This window comes from Gambusia affinis, linkage group LG19, assembly GCF_019740435.1.
Source record: "Gambusia affinis linkage group LG19, SWU_Gaff_1.0, whole genome shotgun sequence".
Classification (NCBI taxonomy): Eukaryota; Metazoa; Chordata; class Actinopteri; order Cyprinodontiformes; family Poeciliidae; genus Gambusia; species Gambusia affinis.
The window spans coordinates 19,528,901-19,549,211 of NC_057886.1; the positions used below are offsets into that span (position 1 = coordinate 19,528,901).

The 20,311-nt window shown below is 37.1% G+C and overlaps 1 long non-coding RNA gene across 1 annotated transcript; it reads left to right on the forward strand.

Moving 5' to 3' along the window:
• Positions 1 to 18,051: 18,051 nt before the first annotated feature.
• Positions 18,052 to 20,098, forward strand: LOC122821556. Its single transcript, XR_006369036.1, has 3 exons — positions 18,052 to 18,388; positions 18,747 to 18,965; positions 19,853 to 20,098. It is a non-coding gene; the product is annotated as an uncharacterized LOC122821556 (long non-coding RNA).
• The last annotated feature ends 213 nt before the right edge of the window (positions 20,099 to 20,311 follow it).

Genomic DNA, 20,311 nt, shown 5'->3' on the forward strand with positions numbered 1-20,311 from the left:
GCTCTGCAAAGCACAAAAACAAACACTGCAGAAGATGCAGATAGGTAAAGCAGGAACAGTTTGAAAAAACATACAGTATATACAGTTCTTCAAATGAAAAACATCAAGAAACCCTTCCAAATACAGGGACTTATCATATGAATAGGAAAGGAAAAAGTGCAATTAAAAATTGCTCCAGGAGGTCAGAATGAAGTGACAGATTGAGTCAGTCAAAGTTTGCATCTCAACTTCAAAGTCCTCAGGCACTTTGTAGTTTTTGCCAAGCAGCTTGTCTCATAGATTTATTTCTGACAAGAATAATGGGAAATTACTTTAACTTCCCAGACAAATAATGTTACTGTAATGAGAAAATATTGCGAAAACATTCAGCCCTTTCTGGCCTGTGCATTGTGTTGAAATAGAGCATAGTTGCACTTTTATAATTAAAATCCTAAACCTAGCTCACTAATCCACACAATTTCATGTAATTTCACATAACACAGACACAGTTACACTAAAAAGGCCATCCTTTTATTAAAACTGCGGTTATTCAAGTCGCTCTGGGCTTTTGTGTTTTTGAATTTTGTTCAAATTAATCCCCATTGGACATTTTTGTGAAGCCCACTCCTTTGACTGTTATGGTTGGGTTTGCTTCACTATTTATAATATTAAATTGGTGTTTGTGTTTTTTATTTTCATTTTTTCCATGTGTGACCTTTAAGCTCAGTTTATTGTATGTGTCTTCAGTTCAGTTTATCTTCCTCCCACCCAGTCTGGCCTCACATTATTCAAATTCCCATATTTCCTTCTATTTTGTCAGCAGCATTTCATTCTCCATCAGTTTTATGCACAGACAGACAGACAGTATGAATGTCTGTCATGACAATGTCCCACACAGTCATGGGAAGCCTGCTGACTGCATCTCCACTAGGAAGGTAAGGGCCAGAAGGTTCTTATTAAAATAAAATCTGTTCACAGTCTACTATATCCAAGCATAATAATGGAAAGTTAAGTGCAAGAAAAAAGTATGGTTGAATAAAGTGCACTAAAAGAATGCGTGTAGCCAGATTTTTGAGCGGAAGGGAAGCATGCAAAGGGAGAATACTATATCTGAACTCACAACTTTTTGATTCTAACACAGTTCAGAATGTATGTACCGTAACTGACCTGGAATCTGTCTGTATGACTGGAATGAATTTACCTTTTTTTTTTTTTTTTTTGTAAATTAACTGAATTGAATTATACTGTTCTTCCCATCCTGTTGTTCCAATGATGCTCTACTGTATTAAGATGTATCTGTGTTTCACATCTTTGTATCAGTTCTCATTATCAAAAAGGTTATAAAATAATACCAACTCTAAAAGAAATTAAAACTAGCTGCCTTTTTTTTATGGAAACACTTCCTAGGAGGAATAATTGATGCAGCATGCTTCTGATGCTAATGGGGATCTCAATAAACATGAATGTAAACAAATATCAAATATTATCTACGGCACATCACTTCACTCAAATGTTCACAGAATTTCCTTAGTCTGGCTGGTAACAATGAAAATCAAAACTGAATGTGTGTGGTCTCAACTGGTACCATATTAAAAATGTTTTCAGAAAACCCAGTTTGCTGCAACTCATAGCAAGATCTTAAAACTTTTCGTAAATGTTTGGGACAAGTGAGTTGGTTGAGTTGAGTTCAGTACGGTAAGTATAAACTTCGACAAAGAAGAAAGTTTTGTGGCTGACAAAGAAGCTTGCAAAAACCTCCAATTTCACATTTGGCATGTGTGACAGTATATTTACATCTTTGAAAACTCAAGAGCAATGGAAGAGGTTAAGCAGATGTGCGTTGTCTAAATAATTTCGGAGTATTACATTACAAGAAGATCAAGTCAAACTCATTCTTAAAAGGGTAACTTGAGTGAGACTTTCTGGTTAGAGAATACAGGTACCAGGCAGACTGGCCGGCCATGCTCTGAAGAGTTCACAAAATGAAACACAAACACCAAGTGAAGCTTCCAAAGCTTGGAATTCTAAATTCTAAAATGTGTCCAGAATGTACAGGGGGAAAAAAAAATCCACTTTTCTAAAAGATAAAAAAATTATAGCAGAAAGTTACATGTGTATAGGCAATTGTTTTTACAAATAGGAATAGTTTTAGATTCAATATATATATATATATATATATATATAAATTATATCATATATATATTAATTATAATATTGCCAATTTAGAAATAATCCTAAAAATGATATGAAAAGCTTTCCATTTGTTTCCATTCTCATTTCTTACATTGTTGGATGTCTATACCCATGTGATGTTGCTTCATTGTCAAAGAGAAAAAAGAAGAGAAAAGAAACTACATCATTGGGAACACAATCCTAACTCTGTTGTTCACATAGTTGCTTTTAATTTGATATATTTTTGATCTGGCAGCTGGAAAGTAGATCTGTAAAGAACAGCAGAAATGCGGAAAGGTTTCATAGAGAACAGGTAAACTAGTGTGATTTTGTGCAGCGTCTTGTCTCCCACATTACTCTGCTTCCTGCAGCCAAGAATATGTGGGCCTCTGAAAATAGCAATGATTAATTGTTGGTTTTAATTGGAAGGGTGTTGGGACAGTGCTGCACTCTCTCTTCCTTCTCTTGGTCGTTTAGGGGAGTGCAGATGTCAAAAAGACACCTGGCGCTTTCTTATTCAGTGCCTCTGCTTGCTGTATCGACGTGACAGAAGCTTCTTCCTCTTCTGTCTCTTCTCCCTGCAGGTGTCAATGACACAGGACATGTTGTCTTACTGACACAAGCCCATCTTTCCAAAACTATAGCTTATCTTTTCTTTCAATTTCTTTCTTTTGCTGCTCTTTCTGCTCAGTTGCATCATCTCTTATTTCTTCTGTAGTTGGAGTAATTAGTGCCATATTTATTCTGTCATTGTTCCTTTCCTGGTTTTGCATCAGTATGGACATTTTCTGTATTGCATTCGAGATCTGAAAATGCAACAACATTGCCATTTTTTTTTTTTTTTAGATAATTAACAATGCAAGAACATAAATAAATTATTTTGTGTCATGTTTTTGTTGCTTATTTAAATAAATAAAACAAAATCGCTCATGGAATATCTTCCAAGAGTAAGAATTTCCGATATTTTGCCAGGGATTGTCTGACATTTGTATGTAGAGACCATTGTATCTGATGAAATTCCTGAGCAAAAAGTCTTTACTTCTTTCTCCAAAACCAGATATGCTGTATATTTTTTCAGTGCGAAAACTAAATTTAAAGCTCCACCAAATCAGAATCATTAGTCGTTTTGAGCAATGTGGACCAAAAACTAACAGAAACTTAAATCATGTTTAATTTTAAATTCATTAAGAGTTTAGTTATGATGTCTATTGAAGCAGCTTATGCTGCCGTGTGCGTGAGTTTGGCTTTGTAAATCACTGAATACAAGGTATATTCTGCACAACGTCCAAGGATATTTATTAGTACCATTAGCTAAATGTGACTTTTAAATTTACACTTAAAAAAATATTCCCTTCTTTCTCTGCTTATGTAGTATGCCAGTGTGCAATGTGTTTCCTTTCCAAACCCTAAATTGTTTGAGTTGATTTGTAGAATAAAAACATAAGATTGATTTTTGCACACTGACTCAAATTATTTCATGGAGACAAATAAAGTTACTGCATCTGGCAGAGGGGTGTTTTCTTTCGTTGAATATGCTTTGGAGTCAATGTTACAAAATAATATTTTTCTAATCATAAATAATGCTAAAAATGATACTGTATGAATGTAAACTACTGAATTTACAATCTTTCTGAGAGAATCTTGGGTTCTTTCAGTTGGTTTGGGGTTTTGTTACTGTCTGTCTACTTGTTTGATTAGATCAGCCATGTTTCTGTTCTATTTGGTTCAGTCTTTTCTTCATGTTTCTAGTTTATTTTTTGTGTCTAGTTATTCCTTGTTTTTCTGGTTTATTTGTGTTTCTGAGGTTTACTTATTGTTTGGTGTGTACTCTCCCTCGCTTCCTGTGCCACTTTCACTCTCTCTCCCCTCACACTTAGTGAGGGGAGAGAGAGCCAATTAGTGAGCGAATTAGTGCAGGTCCATTGTTCCACATTCACTCTGCCAGAACTTAAACACTTCCTCACACTCCTTGCTGGTTCCTCCTGCTTACTACTTCCTCGCTCATGGTCTCCTCATGTCTCCTACTGGCTTTTTGTTATGGTTTATTTTTGTTCTACTCTGGCTCCTTGTGCTCCCATGGATTTTTGTAAATTTTTGTTCTTATTTTGCCATTCAACACATTCGAGATGATCCATTCTCCTAGCTCTCCATTTTGAGTCCCCACCAAACACCTCATTACACTTTTTGGTTTAAATTATCATACAAAGCAATTAGTCTCCTTGTTAACATACTTCTGAAGATAAATGCACATTTAATCCTCACTAACAAAGATTATTACAAAGTGCTTTAAACTATCTGTTTTGTTTTCACTGTGCATCCTACTTCTGAGGTGAGGGGATAACATTGCTTGGCCTTTCTTACTATCTGCAGCCTCCTTGGGTATGCACAGTGGCCCCTGGTGATTGATGATTGGGCAAGGGCAGAGGAAATCTATCCCCGGGTTACAATGCTGCTCTGGTGATGGATAGCCCCTTAGAGGTCTTGGCGGGACTGATGGGTCATGGACCTGAGTGAGCCCAAAGCTATGAAAAGGAGTGAGGAGCAATATCAGGGAGGGAGTAATAGATATATGATTTAAGAAACAGCTAAATGTGTCCCATGACTTGTGTGTTTTGGTCTTTTGGTGTATAGTATCATGTATGTTTGCTGCTCATTACTACATGTGACTAATATATAGCTTGCATTTGATCTTTTTGCACTAATATTGACATAAAATCCAGATTTTTTCCTGACTTAAATCTGAAAGCAGAGATTTTGCTCTGGGTGAAATCATCGTAAGATAAATAAATGCAGCCCTTGACTAAAGCTGTGTAAATTTTAGCTTTTATATTAAGGACTGCCACTAGTCTGTGGATGAGGATTGAGGTGAAATGGCTACATATAAGACTAAATTATTTTTCCCAATAAAGGAACTTAGATATTGTCTCTTAGATGACATGTTTGTATTTCTCTTCAGGCAATCCTAAGACTGCATTATATAATGTCAGTGTTTTTATTAGTTTGCGACAGCTCAGAAGCCACCAGGACCTAAGATAATCTTGTATTGAAGATAAAAGTTTTACGCTGCCTTGTGGGACATATACTATATCATCCTGCTGCAGAGAATTAACTGAAACTCAATCACATTGAATCACGGGTAGCATGTAAAAACTGACAGACAAATTAAACATGTCATATTTTTTAATATCGCATTAGATACAGAAGATTTTTTTTTTAAATGTAGATTGTCTGACAGGTTGTAAAAACACATACCTTGACGAGTAGCTGTGAGTTGAATCATAAAAAGAAAATATGTTATCTTTCCTGGTCTTATGTGTTCATTTAATGTCCTCATCGTGCAGCTAACATGGTAATAAACCTCTCTACAAATTCTTTTAAGCCTGTTTCCTCTCTAGACTTTTGAAGGATCCATTATTGTGTCTCAGAGTAACAGCATAGCTGGCTGACTTCCATGTATCCATTAAAAGGTGAGATCTGTGGTCTCCTTTGTGATCAGTTTTTTTTATTTATGCAAATGAGAAGATTTCCGCATCACAAACAGCCCCTACTGTAAAAAAACCCAAAACCAATAAAAGAAGAAAAATAACACTCATTCTTTGTTCTGCCTGCACCACTAGTTTGCTCTGAAGCAATATAGCACTGAGGTGGGCCATATTAGTGATAAATTGTCATGGATTAGATGTCGGCACTGAAGCAAATTCACTCCCACTGAGGTTATGGTAAATTTGTTCATGTCACAAATGGTCAGACAAATTAGTACATGCTCTGTGCTCGGGAGAACTTTATGTTTTTGTATTGGAAGAAAATTTTACAGGCATAATGATTGATGAAGCCACAAGCCAAAGAGAACATGGACAAGTTAAGACAAGCTTGAGGCATTAAATCTCTCAGGAGAGACTCAAACACTGAATTTTTTTAAATACATTGTGCAGCTCGAAAGGGCCTTTTACGTGAGATACAATTTAATTTAACCTTCACAATAGGAATAAAAAATGATAATTCTGCTGTTTGGTACACAATTTTCTGATGGAAAGGGTTTTTTCAGCAAGACTCTCCTGACAGACTATTGATACTCAATCACTGCTTTTCGGATTCCTAACTCATTGACTTCCTGGTTTCGATGTTTGCATGTTTTATAGTACTTTCAACAGTTCATTTTCTCTAGTCTTGATATCGCTCTATGAGACACTAAAGCCGCTTCACCATTGTCGAGTCTCACACTAGTTAATCTTAATCTTTGGTTGGGTTTTAACCAAGTTTGGAGCATCTCCATTGCAGCCTGTTCCTCACTATTGTGGCTGTAAACATGGGCAGGATCCTGGCGCTGCCAATGGCTACACTCCTCCACACAGAGAGGCTCTCTGACAGCAGACGGCATGTACGCCAGTTTACCAATGTTGTTGTTGTTAGGAGTTTGCAAGGTCTGGCCTTCATTCATGCAGACACGTAAATCTGTAAATCTGCAAATCTGCTGTCAATCAAATTGTTTGTGTGCAATACACGACTTGGAATGCCTTCTACTCCTGAAGTGGTTCAGAAAAATGGGGAAAAACCGTCTGCTAATGAAGGCGGACTGGGGCAGAACCGGCTACCGTGGAGAAGCAGCTTAACAGGACACCGCTGAAGTGAGGGAAGATAAGAACATTTACATCAATCACCTCTTGGATTACAGCAAATAATTTTCTCTTTGGCTTTTTTTTCTGAACCTGGGGAGCTGGAAGACAGCTGGCAGGCTCCATTAATCATACTACGAGAATTTGAATTTGTGTGTCTGGCAAATTTTGTGAAGACTTCAGATTTGCCAAAGGGCTGAGCGAGCTCCCATGTGAATCGCAATTAAACATAAGTCTCTTGTGGAGACGTCAGATTATACTCTAAACTGGTGAGTCTAAATTTTGTCTAATTTTTACAACCTCTGGCTCAGACTGTATGTGTCTCTTGGGGAAGCCTTTGTCTTTTTTTCCCCTTTGTAAAATCTTTCAGATTTTATATTTATGCATTGTCCTCAAAGTAGGTGTGAAGGAATTTATAAGCACTCTGCATCTGACACCCTCACATTTGTATTTCCACACAGGCTTCAGGACTATGCCGCTTCAACAAGCAACAGCTGAAACTGATAGCCAGCTTTTCTGTCAGCTTGTACTAGAAATGTCTTGTAAAAGCTCTAGACTGACTGCTCTTAAGAAATGTAGGGGTCATCAACCATTAACATTTCCCTTTTTTCGTAGTTCATTTTTTCCTCATAGATTATGCTTCTCCTATTTATGCTCTGTTTGGACAAATCGCAAATATTTTCAAAAACATAGTTTACTGTCATGATGGAAAAATATGGTGCACTCAGATTTGATTTAAATCTGAGTGCTGAAAAGGACAGAGCAGCATGTGGTTTGCCTGGCAGGAAACCAGGCATGCAATAAGGGCTTTGGAAGAAGCAAGCAGGACAAAATGGCTCCGTTCTGATGGACAACTGCCCAGGACTAAATTATTCCAATCAGTGAGGGTTTGAAGTAAAAAGCGCAACACTTGTTCGAAGGCAAAATGAGGTTGGAGACCTCTTCTGTCTGAGGACACAGAGCAATTGTAAAACACCTACTGTTGGAAAGTGGGATGCTGAAAAAGCAAAATCGGTAAAGGGCAGGAGTGCAAACTCTGTAAGATGCTTCCACTCGTACCCCAAGACCTTTGTCAGCTTTCTCTGTCATAATGTGAGATGGAGGCAGTCAGCGGCTACTTAGTTCCCTTGGATGGGCAGGGGATTTATTACACACTTGCCCTCTCCAGGAGGCCTGCTTGATGCCTCTGATGCAGCGTGCACACTGCACTCATTTGGCTTCAGACCAGAAAAGGTACTGCAGTGGCAGAGATGTTTCACTGAGGTGGCTGGTAATTGATATATGACTTCAGCCACCTTAGCGGTTGAACAGAGGAAAAGAGAAAAGCAATTTGTGTCTCAGCTTGGGTCTTTCTCGACAGCTTCAGAAAGCACTCCAATTTTGCTTGTAGTCTACCCGGTGCTTTTGTCTGATGATAAATGGCTAGCTGAGAATTTCCTTTGATTGCATAAACTAAAATCCACACACACTTGTAATGGGCGGCATTTTTGGCCTCTTTGAAAGGTTCGAGTAAGAGGATTTCTTTTTCATACATAGATAGGACATGCAGTGTACACTGGAGGAGTGAAATGGTGATATGTCATTTTTTTGTATGTGCTGAAAATCGATTGAAGAGCTGTTTGAACTGACAGCAGAAGGTAGGAGAAAAATTTACTACCTTTATAGGTTTTAGAGGTTCTGCTCAAATCTCCCCCACAGACTCCTTAATATAATTATTTATATATTAAGTAACTAAGGTACCGTAACTAAGTGTTTTAACTGCTAAAACCCTTTAGAAACAGAAAGTATAACTTACACCCATTGTCAAGAAATAGGTTAGGAATAGCAGTAAGAACATTGCTGCATTTAACTCTAAAGGAAATATTGCTTTTTGAATGACACTATCTGAAATTTTTTACTGCTTCACATAAAAGTGATGACAAATGTACTAGATACAATCTTAAAGCTACATCTATAAATATAGAAAAGTATCTTGCTTTTAATATCTAAGAACAGCAAATTCACTCTATACAATCTCCAACATGAAAAGAACCAGAAATGTTTGTTGAAGTATTTAAATTAATATTTATTAAATATTAATACTCATATCCAATTTGCCATTGTGCGGGGCCTTAAGATGATTTTGATTTGGTGTGTTGCAGTGTTGTGTTCAAGACCACCTAACCCGAGACCAAGACAAGACCAAGACCAGAGTGTATCGAGACCGAGACAAGACCAAGACTTTTAGGGTCCGATACCAAGTCAAGACCAAGACCGAGGGAAGTCGAGACCGAGTCAAGACCAAGACCAGCGCCAGTATGTGACAATAAAATGTGAAACATGATCAAAATCACTAAAATTGATCTAAAAGACCCACATTCACGTAAAAACACCTAGATATTTTACACAGAGAACTGGAATAAACATAAACATCTTTATTTAGTACTTCTATGTTGTAATCACAGAATTTCAAACAATCAAAGTCGATCAAAATAGTATTTTCTCTGCCTTGGGCAGTCACCCCAAGAAAGGAGCGTAGCCTGCGTTCAGACCAAAGGTCAGTTGTTAATGACACAGACGACTGGGTCTTCAGTTTCTCCAAGACCTTGACTTTTCTGACCAATTCTGGAATTCGTCTCTCAGAAACTGTTTTTCTAGAGATTGGTGTGTATTTACTGTCCAGGACTTCAAGAAAGTGTTTAAAGTGTCCATTTTCCACGAGGGAGAGGGGCAGACAACATCCAATGATCAAATCTTGAACAATGGCTTCACTGATGGCTTGCTGCCTTGGCGATTGTGGGCTGTAGAGCTGCACTTTCTGTGTAAATAACGATATTGTTGGCTGTGTGACATCACTCTGTTGCCCTGCCTTGTATTCCAGGAACCTAATAAATAGGACATAGAAATCAGTTTATCTGATCATATGAACATCAATTACATAAGAAAACAACCTTAAAAATAAGTAGGAACTTTACAAATACATGTCAAGTATGTGTAATGTAATGTTACTAGAAACGCATGTAGATAAACAAAATGCAAATCAATGGTATTTTGGCCATCACATTTTTGAAATGGATAAACAAGTAAGTTAAATGACTGATATGGTATGAACCATAGAGAGTGAACTGGTAAAAAGTTACTTATTGACCTGAAATTGTAAATGGCAACATAACAATGTGGTTTCTAAAAGTAATTTGCCTATATCCATACAAAGCAACTAATTTATTAATTTTTCATAAGGTGAGGCATATTAGTCTCTTCACTCTCTGCTTATAATAAGCATTGAACAAGAACCAAAAATATATTAATACTATCTATTCAGACTTATTTTTGCTCTGCTTCCACCTATGTGCTGCAATCCACTCATGAAGCCGACAGAAATACGGAGACATGTTCAGGAAAGCTGTAATTGAAACAGCGTTGTCCATGCACAACACGAATCAACACTTCTTTAAATTAAATCAGTAATGTCCGACATGTTTTCACAAACACTACTAGGTGACAACTTGTGCATCAAGCTAGGTGGCAAATAGCGGATAAGAAAGGAGAACATTCACCCTAAAAGACAAAGCATACATATATAACTTTAGCTAACTTAATATGTGTAGCTAATATTGAAATAAGAACTGTGTGATGGCCGGGTAGAATAATTTTGATACCGAGGAAATTGCTTACGTTAACTTGCTAGCTTTCCTAATATCACTTTTACACACAGCTTACCTTTCTTTGTGCTTTCTTTCAAGGTGTCGATAAAAGTTGGACGTAGTCCCCACCGTCTCTGATAGTGAAGCACTGCAGAACTTACATTGCGCTGTATGCTTTTTTCTCAATGTTGCTTTACAAATGTATTGTTTGTGATTTAAATAGCCAAATTTTATAACCGATGATTTGGCCGACATCTTATCCCCTTCTCAGACAACCACTTGTAACTTTCAATCGAAGTGCTGCAGTCCGCGCTCAAGGTGAAAGGGGGTGGGGCGACAGCAGTTAAAAAAACAACAACATGCATTTACCAATGAGACGGGTTATTGCTTGGATTTGAATCAGGAGTGCATCCAATAAAAAGAAGGATCTTAAAGAAATTGATACTGATGATTTAGCGTTATTTTCACAGTTGTGGTCTTGACCGGTCTTGAAATAAAATACCGAGTCCTCAATGTCCGAGACCGAGACAAGACCGAGACCAAATGTGGTCGAGTCCGAGACAAGACCGAGACTATCAAAAAATGGTCTTAAGACCGGTCTCGAGACCAAGACCGTTTTCGAGTACTACAACACTGGTGTGTTGTCCTGTGATGAACTGGTGACCTGTCCATGTTGTCCAGGATATACCCTGCTTCTTGCCCAATGACCGTTGGAGATGGACAGTGGTTCCCTTGTGCAAGGTCAAACAGTGGACGAACAGTGGATGGATAGGTGGATGGACAGATGGATAGATTGTTTAGTAAATATTTGTGCAAGGTGTTCTGCAACATTATGGTTTCCTGTAACTGCCTTTGGTTTTTACCAGGATGAAGTTCACCAGGATGTTGTTAAAATTCTGAAATGTTGGTTCAAAGATAACTCAATCTTTCATATGAGTAAATTTGCGTGTTGTTCATCTCTGTGGCGTAGTTTTTGGGATTAACTGACATTTTTTCCTAAGTAAATTTTATCTCCCTTCCACCATCCCAGCTAAAATTTCATCAGGAATAGATAGGCTATGGGTAAACTGGGTGGGATGCTGATTATAATTATAGTTGGAAGTATAAACATTTCTATTTTTTCTATACTGCACCAACCATAAGTTAATATTTCCACCATGTCAGATGGTTAATCATAATCACTTAGTGTAGAGGAAACACTGTCAGTGTTTATCTACTACATTCACATTTCGGTTATTGCAGAGAAATTAAATACGCCTGTCAGTTTGTGTTTCCTACAAAGTCCATCATGTTGTGACAGTATAAAACATTTATTTTCCATGAAACATTTACACACATACACACACACTTCTTCAGTTCCTGTCTGTGTGTTGCTTAAAGCACGTTTACAGTACCTATTGCTGTTTATTCTATTAAAGTCAAAAAGAAATGATTAAATGAGAATTGAAAATTAAAAAGACACTGAATACACCTAAACGTGATCATATACATATATTTTAACAAAATGTGTTAGAGTTTTATATGATATATTTTACATAATGACATATTTTATATAAAATATATCCTATATTCAAAACCACGAGTGGGGCTCCTGCCTTAATGGTTCTTCTGAAATCCTTTTGACCATTGTAGCATATTTGAAAAGCCTCTTGACATTAATTAAACAATCCTCTGTTGAAAGTTACTCCTACTTCTGTCATGAATTAAACCATAAAATCAAATTAAAGTTCTTCTTTTCATTTGTTCAGTTTCCTCTTACTATTTTAGGCTGGTTCAGTGAGCAGCACACTCTTCTTCTACATCATTCATAATACATAGGCCAGATCATATAAGCTGGTGATCAAAATTCTTATTTTTTATGCTCTCTCCCTTCAAGGTCCATTTTTCTTTTATTATTTTCATCTTCCTATCCAAATGGACACACACACACATGCACACTCACACAAGGACGAACTCACAGTGATCCGGCCTCAGAAGACTTTGCTTTGAGTTGCATCATTTCCAGGACACGTACGCAGAGGTTCACCTTAGAACTTTTATTCACCTTGATATTTATGTTACTGAAACACACACACACACACACACACACGCACACAAACGCACACACACACCCCACACACACACACACACACACTGGCACATGCACATTGGTATCTTAAAATATGTTTGACTTCCTTTTAGAAAAGCTTTTTTAACATTTTTTTTTAATGGAAGTGATCTTTGATTTTCTTGTCATAACACTGATTCCTGTTAAATAGGAATTAGGAGAGAGGCTATCTATCTCAAGCAAAGAATAAATAAAAAAATAAACTTGAAGTATTTTTCTGGGCTACGAATAGGGGTCTTGAAATAGCTCTACAAAATAAAAGAGATTGTGTAATTTACTCTGGAGTCTTTTAAATACTAAAATGACTTCTGACTCATGTTGTGTTATGCAGACTTTAAACGAGTCTACAATTTAGGAGAATAGGATAATCCAAGCCACTTTTGAAAGGTATTTGCTTGTCATGAACAAGTAACTGTTGTCTTTGATTTATTTTGAGCTGAAACATTCATTGAAAAAGGAAGAATGTAATTTGAGGAACAAAAATGTAACTTTCATAATAGAAAGCTGGAATAGAAAGCAGATGTTTTATCAGTTTTGACCTGATCAATTTATTTCTCTGTGTATTTTACCGTTCTAATGCAGTTCAGCCATTTTTGCTTATGTTATTTTATGCTTGTGTTTGGTTAAATGCAAATTTGACTTTAATGTTCTCAGATTATTGCCAAGCATTTTTCTTTTTGGTTTCTAGATCCTTTAAGTTCTATCAATTAGTCTCCTCCATCAGCTTTCATGCTTCCTCCTCACCACAGCTATACCACATTTGCTCTGATTAGTTCATGTGGTTCCACTCGTGCCTCAATATTTAAACTCCTGATTTTTCATTGCTCCACGCTGGATTCTTCTGCTTTGTCCTGGTTACCCTGTGTTTTACTGTTTAGGCAAGCCCTAAGCTGCAAGCTATAAAACTTTGTGGTGTTCATCTCTGTGGTGTTTTCACATTAGTTGAATTTCCCTACATATATATTTTACACTTGTGTACATTTTAACAGCCATTGTTATTAACTCAATTTAATGTAGTATAATGTGGATATTTGTTGATTTATTTTAACTGTTGCTTGCACTGCATTCAGGTATCAGGAGCCTCCAAAGGTGATGCTGTCAAAATTGCCCACTCACACTTAAACTGCCTTAACTCATTTTCTTTTATTGCTGTACACAGGGGCTGTTAATCAGAGTTGTCCCTCATTTAACCTCACTACCCAGGAGCTACAGGAGTCATACAGGACCAAGCAGACAAAAAGGCATTGAAGGACCAAGGGATCTCTTTAAGATTTGGAAAAGCGTGTATGCGTGTGTATGTGTGAACCATACAGCGATGTGGATAATAACTCCTTTTATTCACCAGTGGCCCTGAATGTCTAAGAAGCCATTGCAAATCCTCCTTTTTTTGCAGACAAAGCAAAACACTACCGGGAGAGAAATGAGTTTTACTCTAAAGTGTCGTCTCATTCAATAGATTACATCCCTCTCCATCTTAGGTGACTGCACACAGCCTGGGATTTTGGTGGCATTGACAATGTGTGGTGGCTGCCTACTAAATTTAAAGCCAAACTGGTAGTGCAGCAATGATGCTTTGGGAATTTATTCCAACACTGTGTTCCGTGAACCAAAGTGGTTCCATATAAAATCCATATTTTTATTCGGTCACCCCCTAAACTGTGAAATAAGAACAACTATGCTCCAAAACAATCCATTATTTCTAAGAGACTTAATCCCCCCTATTTTTACTTCATGTTCTTCTCTGGATGCATATTGCTTGGAGCTAGAACTAATTGAGGTTTTTAAGTGTTTTTTTCATAATACCAGTAATTAATTGATTTTTATAAATGCACAGTCTTGTACTCCCAGCAGTTAAGAAATGGTTATGGTACAAAAGCTTAAACATGTACATTTCCTGAAGCTTCGTAAAAAAAGTTTTTATTAGCAAACATTGGCATCATCTTTTGCATAACAGTATTAAGAATGATGTTACGATTTATGAAATAGTTGTTGCTTTTCTCCTTCTTCCCTTTTTCTAAAAAACAAAAACAAAAAAAACCCCACTTTGTCTCACATAGGGACCAGTTTTTTTTTTTTTTTTTTGTGTGTGTGTGTGTGTGTGTGCGTGTAAATGGTTTTCTTTGGAGGGATGCTGACTCTATACAGCATTTTCTGTTTGTTTCTATGTTGACTTCCAAAGACAAACCTATGCCTGCAAAAGGGACATCTTGTAATGTGATTTTACCACATGCTATGCAACAGGTAAGCACAAGAGCTGTTCACATTCTGAAAAAAGATCTCATAGCACTGTCCGCACTGTGGATCATATTCATGATCATATTCATCATATGATCATGAATAGCACTGTTTTGCTAGTTGTGCTGAATCACAGCAATTTCTTTCCCGAACTGGATAAAGAATTGCGGTTACTACCATAATATAGGAGTCCATTGTCCATTCAGAAGATCCATTTGCATCAAAGCTTTATTGAGATGTTGCTTCAATAGAGCAACAAATTTCTAAGGCCAAAACTTTAATTTTGATTAAATAATTACATAGATTTTAATACATCAAAAAGTTTAACACAATAGTTGCATAAGTGTTCCTGGAACCTTTGCATTTGGACGTTTGCACATTTCTGATGCATGCATGTAAATCTGACGGTAACTGACATCCGTAAATAAGAGTGATGGACGTTGAAAAAACATGTTGCAGTAAGCACAGATATCCGCAACGCTAATGTCAGCATCCACAGTTTTAAAGAAGTCTTTTTTTAAAGAAGCTATATGAATGATCAGGGGCTCCTGAAGCACTTGAAAGCTGAATGAGTATAATAGCACTTTGCACCAATCTGATAGTTGAATAACCTAAATGACAAAGTAAAATCAAAAATATATTTATTGTTGAGCTCATTTGTTCATAAACAAAAGTACAAGGGGTTTCTAAATTGTAGATGTTATCTATTTTGTTGATAGTTTTCGATTAAAATCCGATTAATCAAGATTCATTAATTACAGACACTCCAATTAACTTGATTAACAGTTTTAATTCAGTCCCACCACTGGTTTTTTCTCATGATGCTACTAACATGCCTTCAAAACATTTACTTTCTAGGTCTTAGCAGATCTAAGACTCATTGCCCCTATGTGCACTTGTAAACTGCAATTGGACTTTTTTATGTTGCTTTTGGAGTAGAGCAGACTAGTGTGGGTTTATTAGGCAGGGATTTTGTACAATAATAGCATAGCTGCCAATGCACCAGGTGTAATGTCTTCTTTCTCCCTGAGTGCCTGTTGAGCTCATATCTGTACAGGACTGATCACTGTCTTACCCGCTCATCCAGCTTCTTCACAAATTTTTTTTGTTCTGAGGATGATGCACTAATTTTGCAGCCAAACACTTCCATCTCTAGGATATAGAACATCTCTGCTTCCTGAATGTATGATGGCAGGCCATTCCTATGGTTTTCATAATTGCACATAATTCTTTGAACAGATGAACATAAACAAAATAGGATGAGCTATATAATTTTGGCTGCTTCCTTTAGATTCGTCTATGATATCACCCTGCTATTCACCTTTTCTAAGGAGTTGAAATTTACTTAGTAGAACTTATTTCAAAATCATTTTTTTTCAAGTAGTCATTAAGAAGCATGAGAAAAAACTTATAAACCACATAAAGGAGATAAACAAGCTATAAAAACCCTTTCTATAAGACAAAGTTTTTTCTGGACCAGTACAAAACCTTTTGGGACTTTCTAATGAGGGTGATTTTGGCAGGCATTCCTCGGGTTTAATTACTGAATCAGTAAAGCAGCTAGCTCTCACTATTTAATAGTTTTTATTAGATTGTCTTTGCTGGTTCTCGCCATGTTTCTTTTCTCCCTTTCCCAATTCACTTGGACCCTTAAACACCTTCTTTCTATTAACAGCATCTGACATGTACATCTGGTATCTGCTATGTGCAGGAAGCGGCGGGAATTACGTCTTTGCAATGTTCTTTTTGTTGTCTGCAGCTTTAATGGCATGACTCATTCTGTGGACAAATATGCATCCTGTTGAACAAACCTACCCACAGCAGAGCATTCCTGCTCCAGGGAGCCTAAATCCTTTATTTATTTATTTTTATCAAAAGTTCACTTGTTATTTCCTCACAATGTGCCAAATAAAAGAATGAAAGTTGTTTTTAATATTTTTTTAATTTATTTATTTTTTTTAGTTTGAACCACTGTGACGGCTCTTGCGTGAAACGCAGGTGATTTATCCATATTTGGTGTGACCGCTTGTTTTGTGCAGCCCTTTCTGCACGTCAGTGTCTGTCATTCAATTAGGGATCTCTCAGCTCGCACAGTTCAGTGTAAGCTTTGATTTAATGGCAAAATTAGGTCTTTAGTCATTTATTTTTTACTCATTTATTGTCATTTACTTTTTGAAATAAAAGCACTTATGAGTTCAAACAAATGCTGTTTGAGATGCTGCAGCATTATTCCATGAAGTCTTGTATTACAAGGATTTTCTTTTCAGCTGTCACCCTTTTCTGTTTCTGGTGTTGTGCTGTGCTGAGAAATGATTGAATGCCTCTCTTACTTTAACACAAACAGCTGAAAAACACCTGAACAACTGCACCTCAGACTGAGATAAATGACTATAATCTATGAGTGATTGGACTCGTGACTGCTTTTCTCTACACCGTCTCGCCTCCCCTCCCCACCCACCATCTCCTTTTCTTTTCTCATTGCCTACTTCTATGCCAAATTGAAATTCAAATGAGCCACCGTGTGCTGGAGCAAACTGTATTAGTCTGCCATATCATGTTGTCGTCACTTCTAAATCAAATAGTGCCCAAGATGAGATAAAATAAAAAGTTTACATTCACATTAGTTTTGGACGTTTCTTGTTTAAACATTTATACGTGTAATTTGTTCTTTTAGATTTATATTCCCTGTTGAAATCACAGCTAATTCCAATAACAAATGGTTACAATGATTGTTTGGCAACCTTAAACCTTCTGTAATGACAGATTCAGACGTCTGGATTTGTTTAATAACATCATATTACAAATATATTTTTTACTCATCCAATTTGACTTAATTGTCAAAATGAAGAACGGTTCTATATAATAGTTTTTATTTTTATTTCACCATTTTGCTACTGTTTCTCTGCTCTGCTGGTCATCTGTGTGTGCATGTTTTTAAATTCTTACTCACTAAGCCTTATTTGAATATAAAGGTAGGCTAATTCCTGAAAAGAGGCCATATTAATCACAGGAGTCTAAAATTAGAAATGTGAGACTTGGCACACTTAAAATTGAATATTCAATTGTTTTGCGAGTGGTGTGGTGAAGTAGAGCTTTTATTGCTGTCTGGTAAACACACACTAAATAAATTACAGTTGAAAAATATATGAGCAGGGTCCATAACATGAGGACCAAAAAAAATAAATACCCAGAACAAAACACCTAGCCAATTTTTGGGAATAACTATAAGTTCTGCTGGTGTCTGAAAAACAGTCTGTTTCAAAAACTTCTAAGTTGTTGTCTCACAATTTGTTACCTAGCAACCTAAAGCCAAATCCAGCCCCTTACCTGGCAGCCCAAGTGGAGCTTCACCCACTTAATTCACGACGCTAAGTTACCGCTGGAATGGCTACCGTTAAAGGAAAATCTTTTATGATCGGCTGCAATATGGAACAAGTATCTTTGCATTTTCTACCTGTCACATTTAGAAAAGAGCTGCCGTGGCTTCATTTTATTTTTGCTTGCAATGTCACGGCGATGTTGCCAAATACAGTTAGTTGTAGTTTTTGCAAATCAGTTTAGGACGAATTCCTTTGGCAAAAATTACCAAATGACTTGGACAGAAGGAAGGTTCTGTTCCTGACAAATCTGTAGATAATGATGATGATGATGATGATGATGTAAGTACATAATGTGTTGTGTGTTTTGTGTTTTTGTTCGGGAAAACACAAGCTAACGACATTTGCTTGTGCTATTTAGCACAAGCTAACACGGTAGCTAAATGCTAAAATGCTAAATGAGGTATCTGCTTGTCCTGTACCTTAATTATTGAACTGTCGGAATTGTAGTAAGCTGGAAGTGATTGAGAAGATACAGTGCTTGTGAAAACATGCCAAACCTGGACATTATCCGATTTATTTATTTATTGTGGAGAGAAGTATTAACCTAATAAATTCAAAATTGCAAAAGTTTTCTTCTGATTTTCTTTCTGTAACTACATATAGTAAGATATTGTACTCTGTACACTTTCTTCATCAGGTTGAATTCACTGGAAATGAAGGGAGAACTGAATGTGTTTTGCTCCTGATGAGAGCCTCTGTCTGGAGTTATAGTATAAGCAACTTGGACTGCTTAATGTCTAGGCAGGTTTTGTATTTGCTGAACCGGAGCAGAGAAGCCATATTCCCAAAAGTAAGGAATGCAAGCAGCTCAAGCAGCAAGGGAAGAATCCTCATTCATCACAGTGCTGCACCAGAGGTAAAACTGAGAGAGTTTTTGCCTCTGCAAATTTCAGCATGGGGTCACATGATAGCCCCGCTGGTTGACTTTTTTGGTTGCTAGGTAACACAACCATTTCCATCTTTGTTCAGACAAGGTCACGCATTAGGTCAGCTTCCTTTTTCGTTTCTCAATATTACAGCATCTCATAAATTCTTTCATAAGTCCAGTTTACCACGTCCATTAGCATATATACAAACAAACCTTCACTGAATTCTTCTGTAGTGTGAAACAATGGATGTGATGGATTTCATTACAATTTACTGAAAGGAGTGTAATATTTGTCTCGGCCATTTTTGCCAAGACCAAGGCTAGTGACAATTTGTACATTTTAGCCAGAAAAGAACAACTGCTTTATAGTATTAATATGGAAGACCTTAGATGCCTGTTTTTTTCTTTCCATTCTGATGTTGTCAGTTGTTTTCAATGACGTGCAGAAGAGAAAGGGGAGATTAAACAGCTTGTCTCACTTTGTGGAATTAGAACCTTTCAAGAGAAATCCTTCATCTGTAATAAAGATCAGGATACAGGATGACCTCAGGCTCTCACTCCATCACAAAAGTATTTCAGTTCACACTGAATCCTCTGCATCCTATAGTTATATTCTTATACCTGTGTTGCATAGGATGCTGTTTTCATCGACCTTTTTAAGTAACACAAAGGGAAGTACTATGGTTTGCATGCACTGTTGGTTTGGAGCTGGAGTTAAATGGATATAAATGCAGTTTTAGCTTCAGCTACAGCACAACTTTAATTATACACTACTCTAGCACATCAGTTTATAGCTGTCAGCCTTGTTTTATGCATGGATGTGCACATGCCAGACCTGTGGACAAAAAACATATGCTCTGTGTTCCTTTGCACAGCTTCCTGTTGCAGAACCTGTCAGCTGCTGTCAGGTTCTGTGTCTTAGTGAGACTGACGGTTGGAAGAGTTGCTGCGGAACCTGCTGTGGAAGTGGATGAGAATTCTGCAGCTGGCTGAACCGGCTTCCTTCTTGTAAAACGGCAAAGGGCTGTGAGATTTTCTCCAGTTATTCTGCCTCTGTGCCCCCCATGTGCCTTCACAGGCTTTCTTTCTGTTGAACATTAAAAAGACCACCATTTCTTTCACTGCTTTCTGTTTTGGCCCCTTTTTTTCCCAGACTGTCAGACAGGGAGGCACGAGTTCAAACACAAAGCTGTGAGCCACACGGGGGTTGCTGCTTTGCTGACAACACTGGAGAACAAATAAGGCTGTCACACATAGGGTTTGCAAAGCAGGGATGAAACGGCTTGAAAAAAGCCACGTATAGCATAACATAAGAAATAGAGCAGGTACTATGG